Here is a 5,631-nt window from a genome sequence, read left to right on the forward strand (position 1 = left end):
GGGGGGGGGTGGTGCTAGCACATGGAGTATTTGAAATCAAGGACCCGAGGTATCTAAGCCAGAGCAGATCTCTGACTCTGACAGATCCTTCCACTGGCCTTCTTGTAAATTTCTCTACCTGCTAGGGCAGCAGCACAGCCCAAATTGATAGAACACAGGGTCAGGAGATGGCCAGAAGGCTGCATTCACTTGGTCTTCATTTTAGGTCAATTTTGCCACCTGCTGTGTACCCCAAGGCTGTCTGCCTTGGTTCCTGTCCTCTGGGAAGAGGACCTTTGTCTGGCCACCCACCTTTGAGGGTGTTCTAGGACTGGATCAAAGAACCTGCCACTCCAGATAATTACAGATAAGTGCCCAGGGTCGTTATGATGTCATGGGCTTGTGCAGACAGAGCTGAGGGAGGAAATTGCTCACTTTTGGGGAGGGGCAGAATCCCTCAGGCCATTATAGTCCACTAAGTGTATTTGCCAAGTTCAAATGCTTTCTCCATGACTTGAAAAGTGACCAGTCACCTGCTCTTTCACAAGGTGTTTGGTTACCTGGGATACAGGGCTCCTCCTCCCAATCTGTGAAACACGCAAGGCAGAGTCACACGTCTGACAGAAAGAAAGGCTGGGGAGACAGCACAGAGTCCTGTTGAAGGTGTGTGGGGGGGCAGCGGCGGGGAGGGTAATACGTGTGGAGACAAGAAGAAGGTGTGCTAGAAGCAAGTAAGGGACCTAGGAGTTATTTCAGAAAGAGCTGTGGGCCTGGCATCTAGAGTCTCTCATTTCCTAACAATACCTAGCAGCTGAGTCCCCAGATTTTGTGTTTTCTTGTTTGAGTCAGGGTCCTGCTATGCAGGCCAGGCTGATCTCAGACTCACTGTATAGCTCAGGCTGGCCTTGAATTCTCTGTCCTCCTGTCTCAGTTTCCTGAATGCTGAGTTTCCACGTCTAAGTCACCATTCTCAGGTCGTGCTCAGGCCTTTTACAAAGCGAAGAACATAGTTACTGCATTCACACCTACTTCTAGAATGCCGTGATAGAAGAGACTACAGGAGCCTCAGGAGTGATGGGGGTCGCTCATGACGGAGCAGAGATAACAGACCTGTATTTGGCATCAAGAAAATGTTCTACTGAACATCTCAGTAGCAAGCACCATCAAGCCTCAGACGGGGCTTTTTACCCAGACAGCAGGAAAGCACTCTGAAGGGGCCCGTTATCTATACCTGGAACTTAGAGGTCTAGAGGTAAACTAGAGTTGGTGACATAGACAGTTCAGAACCTGAATTTTAATATCAGAAGACCTATCTCACAAGCTGCATCAACAACTTGGTGTCCCAGTCGGTCCAACTGGACTTCTCATTTAATTACAAGCTCACAGACCTACAATTTAAAATCCTGGCAGCCATGGTCTATGCAATTAAAAAACCAACAAACAGGCTTTACTCATGCCTCTAATACTTGGTTAGAGTTTTTCATGGCTGTTCACACAATTTCCTCTAACACTCAAGGTTCTTACTTCACCACTTCAGTCTCCTTCCCCAATGCCTGTCACTTACTGTCCAACTTTGGTCATGGTCAGGATTCATTGATCACCATGATCAGATGCTATTCAGATCAATAGGCTGTCTTGTTCCTTTCCTGAGGTTGTAACTATCCTTCCACCCCACAAACCTCCACCTCTCCATATACACATGGGCTCAAGTGTGGATGCTGACTAGCCTTTTTTTGTTTCATTTTATGTTGTGTTATGTATGTCTGGGCACCAAATGCTTGCAGTACCAGTGGAGGCCAAAAGAGGGCATTGGATTCCCTAAGTCTAGAGTAATGGGAGCTACAGACTGCTGTAAACTTATGTGAAAGCTGGAAATTGAACCAGGATCCTCTGCAAGAGCAGTTGGTGCTCTTAACAGCTGAGTCATCTCTTCAGCCTCATTGCTTGGTTTTTGCATCTCCAGTGGCTTTTGAGAGTTCAGTATGAGATGTCAGCATCTGAGACGAAGATCAGCCTTCATTTATGAGCCACTGCTGTTCTCTCTGCGTGTCTGAGCTTTCTGTGTGGAATCAGTGCTTATGAGACACACCATCAACCAGCATCGTGGAAGACTGGGAAACCTAACTCAGGAGCACTCACCGTTTGCACCTTCATAGACCAAAGGTGAGTTCCAACAACAAGTTCTCATGAGAGCTCCTAGCAAGCAGATGTGTGGCCAGGCTTGAAATTCAACCCCTGAGCCAACACTTCCATTCTACCAGGCAACAAAGGAAGCACTGTGGGACTTGCTTAAGAGTGAGGTCACAATGTCAAGCCATCAGCATGACCTGGATATCATACTCCAAAAATGTTTATTACCTGTCTCCTCCTCTTCATCTCTGGATGTCCACCCCCCAACCTTAGCTGCCATCTTTCATGGGCTTGGGGTAGATAATTGCAATAGGCTCCTCTCCTTGTTTCCTGTTCAGTGCTGTGGTAAAATAGCTTAAAGAAGGCAATAAGAAAAGGGTTTTGTTTTTTTTTTTCAGCTCACAGTCCGAGGTTACAATCCATCACACCAGGGAAATGAGGGTGGCAGGAACTTGAAGCAGCTATCACATAGCCCACAGTCAAGAGCAGAGAGAAATGAATGTGTTCATGTTTTTCCACTCTCACAATTCCAGAACTCCTGTGTAGGGAATGGTGCCGCCTACAGTGGGTGGGTCTTCCTACATCAATTAACTTTATCAAGACAATCACACACAGAAATGTCCACAGGCCAATTCAATGTAGATAATTCTTCGTTGGGACTTTCTTCCCAAGTAATTCTAAGTTGTATCAAGTTGGCCACAATGAGCATTGACATTACTCCATCTACCACTCTGCAATCTGTATGAAAATTTCAAAATGCAAAGTATAGAAGGTTATCCTTGCTTGAAAAATATTTGACATCTACTTAAAGTAAAAACAACTTACTGTGATCTACACAACTCAGTATGCCCTGCTTGATGGATTCCCCAATAGTCTTCACTTGGAAGTAATTTTGTCTCCCAAGGGACAGCATCTGGAGTCACCCTTGACTGTCACAGTGGGGGCAGAGCTACTATTACATCTAGTGGGCAGAAGCCAGTGGTGCTGCTAAACGTCCTTAGTGCACAGGATGGTCCCCAATAACAGAGAATTGTCTGTCCCAAAATATCCATCATGCCAAGCTTAAACATCCACAGCATGAACTCACTTCTTCAGAATGCCTCTATTGACCACTGTCTTGGTCAGGGTTCTCCAGAGTCACAGAACTTATGGAATGTGTATATTAAGGGGATTTATTGTAATGACTTACAGTCTGCAGTCCAACTAATCCAACACTGGGAATCTAGTAGTTGCTCAGTCCCACGAGGCTAGGTATTTCAGCTGGTCTTCTGTAAGAGCTGGAATCCTGAAGAAGTAGGTTCCAACGGGTGTGCTGGCAAGTAAGTGCAAGCAAAATGAAGAACAAACACTTCCTCCTTCCATTGTCATTATGTAGGCCTCCAGGAAAAGGCATAGCCCAGATTAAAGGTGTGTACCACCACACCTGGATTTGGAACTTGCTCGGTCCCAGCCTAGCCTTGAACTCAGAGATCTGCTTGCCTATGTCTCCTGGGATTAAAGGTATGTACTACCTTGCCTGGGCCTACGCTTTTCAAGTCCACTTAGCCTCAAGATCTGGTTCACAGATGTGTTCTCCACTTCTGGATTGTAGTTCATTCTAGATGTAGTCAAGTTGACAACCAGGAACAGCCATCACAACCATCTTGATCTAAAGTTGGTTCCCATACTCTGCTGTCCTTCCTAGTGACAATTACCACCTGCTGTTCACACATGTGTAGGTAGCTTGTACAGCAGGCTGGAGTTGAGCCTTCTCAAGCCTTGTTACCTCAGTGCCCTTCACTTCATAGTACTTAGTAAGCCCCAAGGGAGAGAAGACAGAGCAGAGGGGGAGTAAAAAGAGCAACCATGCTAAACATCACCCTGTCACTCTGTGTCAGCTTTGCCAAGCTGTAATTCCCATTCGTATTTCATGAGGAAGAGCCACCAATTCCATTTGTGACATCTTAGTGAACAAACTGAGTGCAGTTTGCAAACTTTCAAAGTTGGGGGTGGGGGTGGGGGTTGGCATGAGGTTGTCTGTCAGGACAGGCTTTTGTTTCTGCCAAATGAGGACTCAGGGCCGAGTAAAATCACGCCTGCTCCAGTATCAGCTGCATCCTCAGTGCTGTGCAGAATGCCTAGCAAAAGTGTCTGTGAATGCATGGATAAATATCAGAGCACACAACTAAAGCTTAGCCTGCAGGGGCAAGGGTACATGATGCCCACTCCTCTGGCAGCCTAGAAACCCATTTATTGAGCCAGTCCTCAGTTTCAGCCCTTGCTCATTACCCATGCTCCCACTTGAAGTTCCTCACACAAAGGTGAAGGTATCTATGCTATTCTGTCACCCGGAGACCTAGCCAACTCTCTCAAATGAACCCAGCAGCTTCCACCGCAGGGACTTCCTCAGGCTCCCGGCTGGCTTCCTGGGAGCTTTGAGCAGGAGATGCAGCTGCAAGGAGGTTTCTCTCTAATGCATTCCTTCCAAGAAAGATGCCTCGGAGCTTTACCTTTAAACCCCAGAGGTCCCTATCATCTGATGGAGAAAACTGGGCTTTTTCCTGCACCTTCTGCTTAATCTGCTTAGTCGCTTAGCTTCTTTGTGGAATATGCATAGCTTTTGTCAGGAGGAATTAGAGAGCCTAAAGTCCAATACACTATCTTCTTTAGGTTGTGAAAAACCCTATTGAGTAAAGCTCCAGTCTATCACTTTTTTTTCCTATATCATCTACAAATACCATTGCAATTAAGAAATCTCATACTATAAATGTACCATGTCAAATCCCACCTCTCCCTCACTCCATTCACACTCCCCCCTGCCCCCCTCCACAAATCTGTTCTTTATTCTCATCAGCCCCACCTAGTGGTACTTCACATATTTTAATACTCCAAAAAACTTTGGAAGAGTCCCCCTAAATGTACCTGTCTGTACTAATCATTTTTATCTAGCCTATTCTAAAATAAAACAGAAATGGTTTTAAATATTTGCCAGTTCATTTCAATATGATAAGCCTATTAAATGTTTAACATATTTAATTAAAAAAAAAAAACAGTATTTTCCAAACCAAGACAAAACAAACAAACAAAAAATCAAAACCTTTTGAAGAGTTGCACCATTTAAACTTTTGCTTATCTCTTAGGGCTTGTCCATGTCTATATTCAGTCTGTTTCAATGTCTTGTTCTGGTTGAAACTTCTGTTTGGGCTCATGCAGATATGAAGTTGGAAAGGGCAGAAGTGTTTTAATGCCTTTTCAAAAGATAATTGTGCGCATTCCTCTCTGATGCTACATCAAGTGAATTCCTCTTTAATGCTATAGCCAGACTCATGAAGGTATGTTTTCATAAATTTTAGCTGAAATGCAGAAATCGAAGCTAGATCTATGAACTTTGTATAATATGTTAAAAGCCACTAGACTATCTTAAACTGTGAAGGAATCCACCCCCCCCCCCCATTTTTCGTGTGTGTGTTGTGGATTCGTATGTAAGGTTTTGCACATATGGGTATCAGGATAAAGCTGTAAAAGGTACCTTGGTGGGTTGGA

This window comes from Mastomys coucha, unplaced genomic scaffold (assembly GCF_008632895.1).
Source record: "Mastomys coucha isolate ucsf_1 unplaced genomic scaffold, UCSF_Mcou_1 pScaffold6, whole genome shotgun sequence".
Lineage (NCBI taxonomy): Eukaryota > Metazoa > Chordata > Mammalia > Rodentia > Muridae > Mastomys > Mastomys coucha.